This window comes from Nycticebus coucang, unplaced genomic scaffold, assembly GCF_027406575.1.
Source record: "Nycticebus coucang isolate mNycCou1 unplaced genomic scaffold, mNycCou1.pri scaffold_46, whole genome shotgun sequence".
Lineage (NCBI taxonomy): Eukaryota > Metazoa > Chordata > Mammalia > Primates > Lorisidae > Nycticebus > Nycticebus coucang.
This window is the reverse complement of record NW_026515579.1, coordinates 1,312,047-1,326,232: the sequence shown is the minus strand read 5'-3', so window position 1 is coordinate 1,326,232 and position 14,186 is coordinate 1,312,047. Positions and strand designations below refer to the sequence as shown.

At 42.7% G+C, this 14,186-nt stretch overlaps 1 pseudogene; it reads right to left on the bottom strand.

Annotated features, from left to right (window-relative positions):
• Positions 1-7,313: 7,313 nt before the first annotated feature.
• On the bottom strand, positions 7,314-8,103 carry LOC128579357 (immunoglobulin lambda variable 1-40-like; annotated as a pseudogene).
• Between the last annotated feature and the right edge of the window lie 6,083 nt (positions 8,104-14,186).

Below are 14,186 nucleotides of genomic sequence, written 5' to 3'. Positions count from 1 at the left end.
TCAAAAAACCAACTTTTTGATTTATTGATCTGTTATATAATTCTTTTGTTTTCAATTTCATTTAATTCTGCTCTAATTTTTGTTATTTCCTTTCTTCTATTGGGTTTGGGTTTGGAATGTTTTTCCATTTATAATTGCTTCAGATGTCCCATTAAGTTGTTAAATTACTCTCTTTATGTTCTCTTGAGGAAGGCTTGCAATGCTATAAATTTCCCTCTTAGGACTGCCTTTGTGGTACCCCAGATGTTCTGATAATTCATGTCTTCACTGTCATTTTGTTCCAAAATTTGGTAATTTCCCTGTTAATCTCATCTCTGACTCAGTTATTATTCAGCATAAGGTTATTTAGCTTCCATGTTTTTGTATGAGTGTGCAGATTTCTTTTGTTACTGAGTTCAATTTTTATTCCATGGTGGTCTGAGAAGATGCAAGGAATCATTTCTATTCCTTTAAATTTACTGAGTTTAGACTTGTGACCTAAGATGTGATTGATTTTGGAGTATGTTCTGTGGGCTGATGAGAAGAATGTGTATTCAGTTTTGTTGGGATGAAATGTTCTGTAGATGTATGTTAAATCAAAATGTTCAATGGTTAATTTTAAATCTAAAATTTCATTGCTCAGCTTCTTATTGGAGGATCTATCCAACACTGCCAAAGGAGTGTTATAATATCTAACTATTATGGAGCTGGAGGAAATCAAGTTGCTCGTGTATGTTAGAGTTTCTCTTATAAATTGAGGCACATTCTGGTTGAGTGCATAAATATTAATAATTGAAATTTCATCATATTGAATATTACCCTTAACAAATGTGAAGTGACCATTCTTAACCTTCTTTATTTTTGTTGGTTTAAATCCTATTGTATCTTCAAATAGAATTGCAACACTTGCTTTTTTCTGATTTCCATTTGCCTGAAATATAGAGGATCATCCCTTCACCCTGAGTCTATATTTATCTTTTAAGGTAAGATGAGATTCTTGTATGCAGTAGATATCTGAGCTGAGTTTTTGTGTCCAGTTAGCCAAGTGCCTCTTTTGAGGACAATTTAAGCCATCACATTAATAGAGAATATTGATAAGTCTGGTAGAATTTGGCGTATTGAGTTTTTCAATAGTCCAGTGGACATTTTTAATCCTTTTGTCACTGTGGATGTTGGAGTTTGATCAAATGTTTCCGAGTGAGTTTACTTTTGTGTTGGAGGATTGTGCTTGTCATTATGAAGGATAGGTCTGAGAATGACCTTGAGAGCTGGTTTAGTTATGGCAAATTTCTTCAACATGTGAATGTCATTAAAGTATTTAATTTCTCCATCATAAATGAAACTCAGTTTAGCTGGATACAGGATCCTGGGTTGAAAGTTATTTTGTTTTAGGAGAATAAAAGTCGATGACCACCCTCATCTAGCTTGAAAATTTTTAGCAGAGAGATCTGCAGTCATTCTAATATTCTTCTCTTTGCAGGTTACAGTTTTCTTATGTCTGGGTGCTTTCAGAATTTTGTCCTTCATGTTAACTTCAGTGAAGTTAATTATGATGTGCCGGGGGACGTCTTATTCAGGTTGAGTTGTGCTGGGGTTCTGAAACTGTCTGCTATCTGAATTTCAGAATCTCTTGGCATGTCTGGAAAATTCTCTTTCATAATTTCATGGAGAAGAGTCTCTGTGCCTTGCAAAGCCACTTCTTCACTTTCAGGGATTCCTATGAGTAGAATATTAGTTTTCTTCGAATTATCCCAGAACTCTGTGAGAGAATGATTCGTTTTTGCTCTCCATTTCTCTTCTCTTGGAGAGTTTGAAAGTGTTCAAAAGCTTTTTCTTTGATGTCAGAAATCCTTTCTTCTGCTTGCTCCACTCTGTTACTGAGGGATTCTACTGTATTTTTTAGATTTTTGAGGGCTGCAAATTTTTGTGTCAGTATGTCAAAATCTTTGGTGATTTTGTCTTTAAATTCCTTGAATTCTTGAGACAACTTTTGAATAACTCCTAGAATTTCTAATTCCAATTTTTCCTCTATTCTATTAATCTTGTTTGCAGTCCAAATTCTGAATTCGATTTCTGACATCTTGGCTGTCTGTTTATGAATGGGATCTTCAGTTGTGTTTGCCATATTTTCTCTTGTGGGGGTTGATCTACTCTGGTTGTTGATGTTACCAGAGATTTTTTTGTTTTTTTTTTTTTTGCTGTTTCCACCCCATGATTATTTTACACCATTTGACTAAATGAGCAGATAAAGAGAAGTTGGGTTGGGGGCTCCAGGAGTAGTGATTAACTAGCCCTTTGCCCAAAAGCTGGGACTAGTATCTGTGTCTTTCTACTTGGAGCTTTGCCAGTGACCCATGCAGTGATATGGCCTGAGCCACTGGGGACCTACTTGCTGTGGTGGGGCTAAGTGACTCTGTCTTCTTTTCAGCTAGGCTCTGTCCTACCCTAGTGAATAAGTTACTCTGGGTTGAAGTCTTAGCTCTGGAGATACACCAGCAATTAAGTCACCCCCCACATACACACACAGAGGCAACAATTGGAACATGAAAATCAAACCTTCCCACAACCACAAATCCAGGGTACCACTTGGATAGTCCTTGAGTGATTGGCCCAGTTCAAGAGGTCCAAATCAATGTCTCAGTCAGCACCTGTCTCAGGTGGGAATGTTCAAAATGTCTCTGGCAACTAGATCGCAGGGGTCTACTGGCAACTCAAATACAACTTGCTCTGGTGCTCTGTGAGATCAGGAGGACCCACCCAGGAAATATATTAGTCTGGATGTTGAAGCCTCCTTCCCCCTCTTGCACCTCTGTCACAATCAGTCACTGATAACCACACAGGGCTTTGACACAGTTCCCTCCAATGAGCTAATACTCCAGGAAGTTGCACCTGCCTGAATTACAGGGAGATCTATGTATTCTCAGCCAGGCTGTTGATCTCTGCCAGTATCTGGCAGGTGGATGTGAGGCTTGACAACCTCGAGTGCTTAATGGAGGCTGTTAACTCAGTTTCAGCCCTGCCCCTGATTGATGTTACTGACAGAAGAGAACAACTTTGCAGAATTTGTTTCTGTCCCACCTATATTTCCCTGCAGAAGAGACACTGTTTGAGTTCACAAAACCTGTGACTCAGGCCCTGTCTGTGCTGCTGCCCTGTCTTGAGTGCAGTTTGTGTTGGAGTGACACAGTTAGTTGTCAGTTCCAGCCTCTGCCTGTCCTCTTTTGTCTCAGCTAATGATCCCCTGAGGGCCGGATGCATCTTATTCACAGTTTAGCAGTCCTCCGGGTCAGCCCTGCCCTGAGAATCTGCCGGCTTTGCATGCACATATTCTAGTCCCCAGCTCCACCCAGGCTGGTATTGCCTCAGCCAAACTCTTTACTCATGGGGCCTGCATCTCAGTCCCAGATCTGTTATGCCAGTGATTTCCATGGGAGAAGATGCCCAGCCTCCTCTAGTTGCCCAGAAAGACAAGGAATGTGACTCCGGAATATTCAGGGGTGAGCCCAATTCTTGCCACTGCGGCACCTGCTCTGTGCCTCTGGGCACTGCTGCTCCTCTATGGTTCCCTCTCAGCTGACTGTCCTCTTCTTACTCACATGCTACAGAATCAGCACTTACCAGCATAGTCCATGCCTTGTCCACAACTCTCAAGAAAATACCCAAGAATCTGGACTCCTGGGGGACAGACCTCCAGACCTCTGAGTGAGAGTGGAGGGGAGTGCTGGGAGTTCAGAAGAGGTAATAACACAGATAGAGAATATATACAGTTTTATATAGTTTTATGCCTGGGAGGAAAGTGCCATGGCACCTTAGTTGGGGAAGTAGGTCCAGTTTAAGAGGGTCTCTCCTGTGGGATGGGAGGACATTTGAGCTCTACTCACTTGTTTGTATGAAGTACTGCGAGACGTTCTCATGGGGAAGGGGACTCCCATCCACTTGAAGATGGATTTTGTACCTTTTGTTTGTATCTTTGGGGTCACAGCTCGCCTCAGCAGGGTTGATGTGCATTCTTCAACCTTCTCTCTTGGCTCAGCTCTAAACCTCCAGGTTACTTGCTAAACTTCTGTCCTTTAACTCTCCTCTGGATAACAGCCTCTGTGGAAAGCTGGCTTCAGTCAGCCATCTTGCCTCCCCCTACTCCCAAACTGAAAGGTTCTTAATCTAAGGAAGAAAGATATTGAAAGGCACAAAACAAAGGAAAATGGAATCCCCATTCTGTAGAAATCATGTGGTCTTTATTTCCACCAGGATGCAGGTGGGTGGAATCAAGAAAGGAATTCCACACGTTGATTGTGGTGGACGGGGAGGTAAAGGCCAGTGAATTTTATTTTCCTTTAACTCTCACTTTATTTTGAAAATTTACTCTAATAGATTTTAGGCTGGTCTCAGAGACTCACACCTGTAATGTGCTTTACTTTTTTGATCCACAATCTCACTATGTCACCCTCAGTATAGTGCTGTGGCATCGCAGCTCACAGCAACCTCAAATATTTGGGCTTGAGCCATCTTCTTGCCTCAGTCTCTATGCAGCTGGGACTACAGGAGACTGCCACAATGCCCACCTAGTATTTCTATGTTTAATAGAGATGGGGTCTCAATTTTTGCTTAGTCTGGTCTTGAACTCTAGAACTCAGGTGATCCACCTGTCTAAGCCTCTCACAGAAGCTAGTATTAAGTGCTAAGCCAACATGCCTGGCTTAGATGCATAGAAATGTAAAATGATAAATTCAAGAGAGCTTCTTCCAGTAAAGTCCCAAGGGCCTCACTTAGCTGATCAACTTACTCTCAGAGCACTAATGTTTCATGTCTTCTCTCCTTTATTACTCCTAGCTTGTTTTCTTCCACATCTCCTTATTCCAATAAATATAATTCCAAAAAAGAAATGGCCAAAATTTGTTTTATTTATTTGACTTCTTGATATTTAATTTTTCTTTTTTTTTTTTTTTTTAATTTTTTTATTAAATCATAAGTGTATACAATGATATGATTATGGGGCATCATACACTCACTTCATAAACCATTTGACACATTTTTATCCCAGTGGTTAACATAGCCTTTCCGGCGTTATCTCAGTTACTGTGCCAAAACATTTATATTCTACATTTACCAAGTTTCGCAAATACCCCTGTAATATGCACCACAGGTGTGATCCCACCGATTCCCCTCCCTCTACCCACCCCCCCCTTTCCCACTTCCCCCTATTGTTAAGTTGTAGTTGGGTTATAGCTTTCATGTGAGAGTCCCAAATTAGTTTCATAGTAGGGCTGTGTACATCGGATATTTTTTCTTCCATTCTTGGGATACTTTACTAAGAAGAATATGTTCCAGCTCCATCCATGTAAACATGAAAGAGGTAAAGTCTCCATCTTTCTTTAAGGCTGCATAGTATTCCATGGTATACATATACCACAATTTATTAATCCATTCGTGGATCGATGGGCACTTGATATTTAATTTTTCCATCCTTCTTCCTTTTGGAAGCCTTTCTATTTAATGTTGCTTAGGGATTTTTTGGACTTCTAAGAACATAGTGCTTATTCAGACTAATCAGGACACTCAGTAAATAGGTTTTATAAATAATCAATAAAGATTAGAAAAGTAATAGGTTATAGTTGTTAAGGAAAACACACATGTGGATACACACACACACACACATGTGCAGTTAGACATTTGTGTTTATACACACAGACCTTCACTGGAAGAATAAATAAACATCAGCACCATGGGTCACTTCTGCTGACCCAAAGGGTCAAGCCAGAGCATTTAGAAAGGGTATTCCCGGGTGGCGCCTGTGGCTCAAGGAGTAGGGCGCCAGTCCCGTATGCCAGAGGTGGCAGGTTCAAACCTAGCCCCGGCCAAAAATCCAAAAAAAAAAAAAAAAAAAAGAAAGGGTAGTCCCTTTCTTTTCTTTTCTTTCTTTCTTTCTTTTTTTTTTTTGAGACAGTTTCACTTTGTTGCACTTTGTTGAATGTTGTGGCCTCACAGTTCAAAGCAACCTAAAACTCTTAGGCTCAAGGAATTGTTTTGCCTAAGCCTCCACAGTAGCTGGGACTATAGGTGCCTGCCACAATGCCTGGCTGTTTTTTTTTGTTGTTTTTTTTTTCCTTTGTTTAGAGATGGAGGCTCACTCTTTCTCAGGCTGGTCTCAAACTCATTATCTTGAGCAGTCCACCCACCTCAGCCTCTGAGAGTGTTGGCATTACAGGTAGAAGACACCATGCCCAGATTTGGGAAGTTCTTCCTTACCATTTTCTTTAAATTTTTATTTTTAACTTGTATAATTTAAGCCTACTTTCATGACTTTTAATTTTATATCTTTATGATGCATTATTTCTTAAAAATTAAAAAATAGGGTGGTGCTCGTAGCTTAGTGGGCAGGGCGTCCATCCCACCTACCAAGGGTATTGGGTTCAAACCTGGCCCCGGCCTAACTGCAACAAAAAAATAGCCGGGCATTGGGTCAGGCACCTGTAGTCCTAGCTACTTGGGAGGCTGAGGCAAGGGAATCACCTAAGCCCAGGAGTTAGAGGTTGTTGTGAGCTTTGTCACGCTATGGCAATCTACCAAGGGCAATAAAGTAAAACTCTATCTTTACAAAAAATAAAATAAAATAAATAACAAAAGACCCACAATTTTTCAGTACCAAGGAAGGGCAAGTAAATAATAACAAGATGAAAGCAGGGCCAAGCATTCCCTGGCACTGTGGGCCCCGTTCCTTCAGAACCAAACACTTTCAGGGACCCTGGGAGATATGCTAATTTACAGAAGGAAAATACCTGCAAACCAGCTTGGTTTATATCTGTATCTATGACTATGTGTTTGAAAATATGTTTTTAATAATTTTTGAACAGAGGAAGTACCCACAGAGGTAAAAGTGCATGTGACGGTGATATGATTGGTGGAAACTTGGCAGCGGTATAGAAGATCCTCGGTGGAATTGTGCTGAGGGAGAGAATCCTGACCTCAAAATGTGTATGCCATAGGATACCATTTCTAAATTCTAGAAAATGGAAAGCAACAGGGACAGAAATTAGATCAGTGCTCATTTAGGGCAGCATTAGGGAAGGAATCTGAGGAAGAATCAGAAAGGGCCATCCAGAGGCCTTTGTAGCAGTGAGGTTCTTTATATTGATTGTGGGAATGTTTTCCAGGGAGCATAAAATACCCAAGTGTGTCTAATTGCACACATTAAATATGGTCACATGATTGTGCATTAGTTATCCTATGGTTGGAAGAGACTAACAGGGTACAGCCAAAAGAACAGGTATGGAAGCTGCAAACTCACACAAGGGTGACATAGATCTGGGACATCCTGGAATCAGGAAGAGGATGGATGAGCTGGAACTGCCACCTCAAAACTTCCTTGAACTTCCTTACAAAAAGATTCTGTATATCAAGCTGATAAGGAGCAGGGTTTTCTGTTTCCTTGGGGACAATTTTTCTAGAAATAGATTGCTGTGAATAACAGAAAAGGTGGAGCTTCCACTCCCAGGTGGCACCTGTGGGTTCTGCTGTGTCCATGGTGGCAGCAGCAACAGCAGCAGAAGCCAGAGGCCAGGCCTGAGCAGCAGCTGCTGGGTGTACACCCTCTTGGGGGGTGAAAAGGAGGTTTTTGTCTCACTACCCCATGGGCCTGGAGCACTGTGGGTGCACTCAGGCTGCTGTCATAGGACTGACAGAAATAATCAGCCTCATTGTCACTCTGGAGTCCCGTGATGGTCAGGGAGCCTGAGCTGCTAGACTTGCAGGCAGAGAATCTGTCAGGGACCCCTGAGGATCTATTGCTGTTACCATAGATGATGGATTTAGGGGCTGTTCCCTGGAGCTGCTGGTACCAGTTCACATAAATCCCACGCCCGATGTTGCTGCTGCTTTCCAAGCAGGAGATGGTGACCATCTTCCCCAGGGATCCAGACATCGATGACGGCTGAATCTGCACAGACTGGGCCCAGGCCCCTGGAAGGGTGAGACACAGACATGGTGATTCTGGGTCTGGAGAGAAAAGAAGAGAGCAGGGGCCCAGGGTCTCCCCAGGGCCCTTCTCCTGGCCCATGTCTTGTCACCTGTTCAGTGAGTCAGGAGGGTGAGGAGGAGATGGGACCAGGCCATGGTGGAGACTGTCCTGAGTCCTGCCTTCTGTGCCCACAGCTGAGGCACAGCTCCCCCAGGTCTGACTGTGTCCTTTTCATACTTTGAGAAGGGAGGCCCCATTCTCCATGCAAATGATCCCCCAGCTTTCTGATCCCACCCTGGGCTGTGGTCAGGCCCCTCTGCCTGAGTGTCAGGGGTGGGGCTGTTTGGTCCCAGGGGGTGGGTTGGTCAGAACTATGATCCTGACCAGAGGGCACCAGGCACACCAGATGGCTGATCCCAGCTCTGCTCACACCCAGACCCCCAATAACAGACCTCCAACTCCCCCTGGTGCCCAGACCCTGCTGATACAGGATCATGAGACAAAGTGATCACAGCCTCCCAGAGCCAGCAGTCCCCCCACTGCTCTGTTCACTACATTCAGGACTTGGCTGGCAGCCTCCACTGTGTCCTCCCCAATTGCTCAGAGTCTTCATGGTCTACAGGGCTCCTCAGGGTGAATCTGTCTCTGGCCTGCTGGGCTGATTTTTTGTAGGGACTGAGGTGGGGTCTTGATACACAGTCCTCATAGGGCAGAGTCAGGTTAGATCAGTGACAGGCTCCCATGGACAGCCTTCCCTGGCTGCACTCCAAGCCAGGATCTTCCCTTTCATGCGATTCCTGTCTGGTGGCCAGAGTTCTCCTCCAGCTTTGGATCCCACAGCAATGAGGACAGCGAGTGATCTTCTCTGTAGGGATGGTAATGTGCTGGGGGCAGCTGAGCATGCATTCCAGAGAGTTCTGCAGTGGAAATCTTCACTGTCTTTACTTCTATTCACTTGAACACAACAATCATCGCTGCACTTTGACTGGTAACTGAGCTAGAAATCTGTTACAAGCAAAAAACACGGTATAAGAGACTAAGTGACATTATTTGAAGTATTTTTTTAGGACCAGTCATGGTGGTAAACACACTAACATTGGAGATGTAACAAGGTAAATGTTACAATTACTTGGACCTGGTTCCAGAGGAGCCTGAATCGTGAGAGCCTTTGGGATCAACAGCTCGAGATAGAGAGTGAAGGAAAAACATGGTTTGTACTCAGGAATGAGTGCTGGCAATCTGTTTTTTTTTTTTTTTTTTTGAGACAGAGTCTCCTATTGGCATGCCTGGTAGAGTGCCATGGCATTGTGGCTCACAGTAACCTCAACTCCTGGGCTTAAGTGATTATCTTTCCCCACCCCACAACTGAGGTTGCTGGGACTACAGGAACCTGCCAGAATGCCCGGCTATTTTTAGACACAGGGTCTCGCTCTGGCTCAGGCTGGTCTTGAATTTGTGAGCTCAGTCAATCATGTATTGCATCGCCCCCGGCCAAGTGCTTGGATTACATGCATGAGCCATTGCGCCCAACCTGTCAATATGTGTCATAAGGAGAAAAAATTAATCTCTGTCCTGAAAAAACATGCTCTTTATGTTGTTTTATCAAAAAAATCCATCTTCTGCAAAAGGATAATCCCATTTCCTAAAATTCTAAGAAGGAACAAATGTTTATGTATGCCTGGGAAAGTGCTTTCAGTCTATGCAGCAGACTGTCACCATGTTTTATTTTGGGAGGTCACCTGCCTTAGAGAAGGACAGCAGCACTGTCAGCTTGACATCTCCATTGCTGAGTTCATCACACTTTGGTCTCATTACTGTGATTTTTGTGAAAGTTTTAATGCATGATGTTTTAAAAATAGGTTAATGAATATGTAAAGCACTCACCTAAATAAAATAGGTCCATATATCTACTTGAAAAGATTTCTTTTACATTTATGTGTGAATGTCGAACACATCAGTCATGGTGGTTGTGTTCCTAGGCATAATTCTTGCATATATTTGCATTCATAAGCATAACATGATTTTCAGTCACGTTTATTCTTTTAACAGGAAGTTTTGACATTTGACTGTGTTTAAAGCACTATAAGATATTTTGTGATGTTTTATTCATTATCATGTAGAAACAGGTGCTTGCCACCTGTGTTTCCTCAGCATTGCTTTGTCTTTGATGATGCAGTGTGAATTTCCAGTGAATTGTATTGTCCTTTAAATCTCACTTTATTTTTATTTTTAAAATTTACTCTGGTAGGCTGGGCTGAGTGACTCACACCTGTAGTATTTTTGTTTTCTTTCTTTCTTCCTTCCTTCCTTCCTTCCTTCCTTCTTTCTTTCTTTCTTTCTTTCTTGACGGAGTCTCAGTGTGTCACACTCAGTAGAATACTGTGGTCTTATACCTCACAGCAACCTCAAACTTTTAAGTGATTCTCTTGCCTCGTCCTCCCAAGTAGCTGGGATTACAGGCACTCACCACAACACCTGTGTTTTGTTGTTGTTATTGTTGTAGTTGTCATTGTTTGGCAGACCTGGTCCAGGTTCTAACCTGCCAGCCTTAGTGTATGTGGCTGGTGCCCTAGCTGCTGAGCTAGAGATTCTGGGCCTCACATTTGTATTCTTAGCTTTCTGGGAGGCCGAGACAAGTGGATTGCTTGACCTTACTAGTTTGAGAGCAGCTTGAGGAAAAGCAAGATCCCATTTCTACTAACAAATATATTAAAATTAGCTGGGCATTGTGGAGGGCACTTGTAGTCCCAGCTTCCCTGGAGGCTGAGGCAAGAGAATCTCTTGAACACAAAAGTTTGAATTTTCTGTGAGCTATGATGATGCCATGGCACTCAACCCTAGGGCAACAGAGTGAGACACTGTCTCAAGAAAAAAATAACTCTATTTATTATTATTTTAGAGATAGTATCTCACTCTACAGGCTGGAGTGCAGTGGCATATCATAGCTCCTTGCAGCCTTGAACTCCTGGCCTCAAATGGTCCTCCTGCCTCAGCCTCCCAAGTAGCCAGGACTGCAGGTGCCTGCCATCATTTGTAGTTAAGTTTTTATTTATTTATTTATTTTTTGTAGAGACAGGGTCTCCCTGTGTTGCCCAGGCTGCTTTAGTTACTCTTGGCCTCAAGTGATCCTCCTGCCTTGGCTTCCCAAAGTGCTGGAATTACTACTCTCACTTGAATAAACAGGGCTTTACCTCAGCTGAGCACTCTCTCACTCACAGGACAAGGCTGCCTGTGGTCTCCTCGGAGCCCATGGGCACTTTCCTTACTGGTATTTGCCCTCAGCTGTCCGGCTGAGGACAGAGCGAGGACATGGTACATGGGTGACTCCCAGTTCAGGTACCTTCTGGGCCCAGCATCACGTGGCCAGCACGGCGAAATGCAGGTCTGGTTTTGGCAAATAATTATGAGCACTTATCTTGCGTTTGGTGCTTTGTTTGGCAAAGGATGTATCTTGCTGAAATAGCCAGCCTTGTTCCTGCCTCCATGGGGAGCTGCCTCTTGTGCGGACACATGGGGGTGTGAGTCACTCCTGGGTGTCCCTTCCTGTCCTTCACCCTTATGGGCAGGGTGGCTAGTGGGGCCACTGTTGCACTCAGGGGCCCACAGGGGATGGAGGTTGGTAGGATCACAGGGCAGGAGGGACGAAGGAGCTGAGGGAGTAAGTGTTGGGTTAAAGTGAAGGTGATGAGAACATCATGAGTGATGAGATTTGGGTGGGGGTGGCGATCAGGGACTGAGGGGTTAGGATTCAGAAAGGAGCAGGCGCTGTGCAGGGCTGGTGTTCTAGTAATACAGGAAGAGGACTTGTCAGATGGGAGAGCTTGCTGACTGGGGGTGCTGATCTGCCTTGGTTGCTGGGCTGACGGGAGGACGGCTGGAGCCCTGCCCTAGAGGGGTGGCAGGAGGAATGCAGGACACTGAGAGGAAACACCCACCTCCCTTCAGGACAGACTGGAGGAGGATTTTGAGATGGAGACCTCCTCAGTGCACACGCCCTTCTGTGAAATGTCATCAGACACAAACTTGTTAGTTTGTAAATTCCTGTCAGAACATAAACACAATATAAACATAATGTTTTTGGTTTAATTAACCTGCAAGATATCAGCCAGTATATCCCTAACCCATGAAGTTTTCTATTTTTTTTTTTTTATTCTTGGGGATTCATTGAGGGTACAATAAGCCAGGTTACACTGATTGCAATTGTTAGGTAAAGTCCCTCTTGCAATCATGTCTTGCCCCCATAAAGAGTGACACACACCATGGACCCACCCCCCTTCCTCCATCCCTCTTTCTGCTTTTCCCCCCAATAACCTTAATTGTCATTAAGTGTCCTCATATCAAAATTAAGTACATAGGATTCATGCTTCTCCATTCATGTGATGCTTTACTAAGAATAATGTCTTCCACTTCCATCCAGGTTAATACGAAGGATGGAAAGTCTCCATTTTTTTTTAATGGCTGAATAGTATTCCATGGTATACATATACCACAGCTTGTTAATCCATTCCTGGGTTGGAGGGCATTTAGGCTGTTTCCACATTTTGGCGATTGTAAATTGAGCTGCAATAAACAGTCTAGTACAAGTGTCCTTATGATAAAAGGATTTCTTTCCTTCTGGGTAGATGCATAGTAATGGGATTGCAGGATCAAATGGGAGGTCTAGTTTGAGTGCTTTGAGGTTTCTCCATACTTCCTTCCAGAAAGGTTGTACTAGTTTGCAGTCCCACCAGCAGTGTAAAAGTGTTCCCTTCTCTCCACATCCACGCTAGCATCTGTAGTTTTAAGATTTTGTGATGTGGGCCATTCTCACTGGGGTTAGATGATATCGCAGGGTTGTTTTGATTTGCATTTCTCTAATATATAGAGGTGATGAACATTTTTTCATGTGTTTGTTAGCCATTCGTCTGTCATCTTTAGAGAAGGTTCTATTCATGGCTCTTGTCCAATGATATATGGGATTGCTGGCTTTTTTCTTGTGGATTAATTTGAGTTCTCTATAGATCCTAGTTATCAAGCTTTTGTCTGATTGAAAATATGCAAATATCCTTTCCCATTGTGTAGGTTGTCTCTTTGCTTTGGTTATTGTCTTCTTAGCTGTACAGAAGCTTTTCAGTATAATGAAGTCCCATTTGTTTATTTTTGTTGTTGTTACAATTGCCATGGCAGTCTTCTTCATGAAGTCTATCCCCAGGCCAACATCTTCCAGTGTTTTTCCTATGCTTTCTTGGAGGATTTTTATTATTTCATGCCTTAAATTTAAGTCCTTTATCCATCTTGAATCAATTTTTGTGAGTGGGGAAAGGTGTGGGTCCAGTTTCAGTCTTTTACATGTAGACATCCAGTTCTCCCAACACCATTTATTGAATAGGGAGTCTTTCCCCCAAGGTATGTTCTTGTTTGGTTTATCGAAGATTAGGTGGTTGTAAGATGTTAGTTTCATTTATTGGTTTTCAATTCGATTCCAAGTGTCTATGTCTCTGTTTTTGTGCCAGTACCATGCTGTCTTGAGCACCATGGCTTTGTAGTACAGACTAAAATCTGGTATGCTGAAGCCCCCAGCTTTATTTTTGTTACAGAGAACTGCCTTAGCTATACAGGGTTTTATCTGGTTCCATACAAAATGCAGAATCATTTTTTCCAAATCTTGAAAGTACGATGTTGGTATTTTGATAGGAATGGCATTGAATATGTAGATTGCTTTGGGAAGTATAGACATTTTAACAATGTTGATTATTCCCGTCCATGAGCATGGTATGTTCTTCCATTTGTTAATATCCTCTGCTATTTCCTTTCTGAGGATTTCATAGTTTTCTTTATAGAGTTCCTTCACCTCTTTCGTTAGGTATATTCCTAGGTATTGCATTTTCTTTGACACTATGGTGAAGGGAGTTGTGTCTTTAATTAGCTTCTCATCTTGACTGTTATTGGTGTATACAAAGGCTACTGACTTGTGGACATTGATTTTATATCCTGAAACATTACAGTATTTGTTGATGACTTCTAGGAGTCTTGTGGTTGAGTCTTTGGGGTTCTCTAAGTATAAGATCATGTTGTCAGCAAAGAGAGAGAGTTTGACCTCCTCTGCTCCCATTTGGATTCCCTTTATTTCCTTGTCTTGCCTAATTGTATTGGCTAGAACTTCCAGCACTATGTTGAATAGTAAAGATGACAGAGGACAACCTTGTCTGGTTCCAGTTCTAAGAGGAAAAGCTTTCGGTTCTACTCCATTCAGTAAAATATTGGCTGTGAGTTT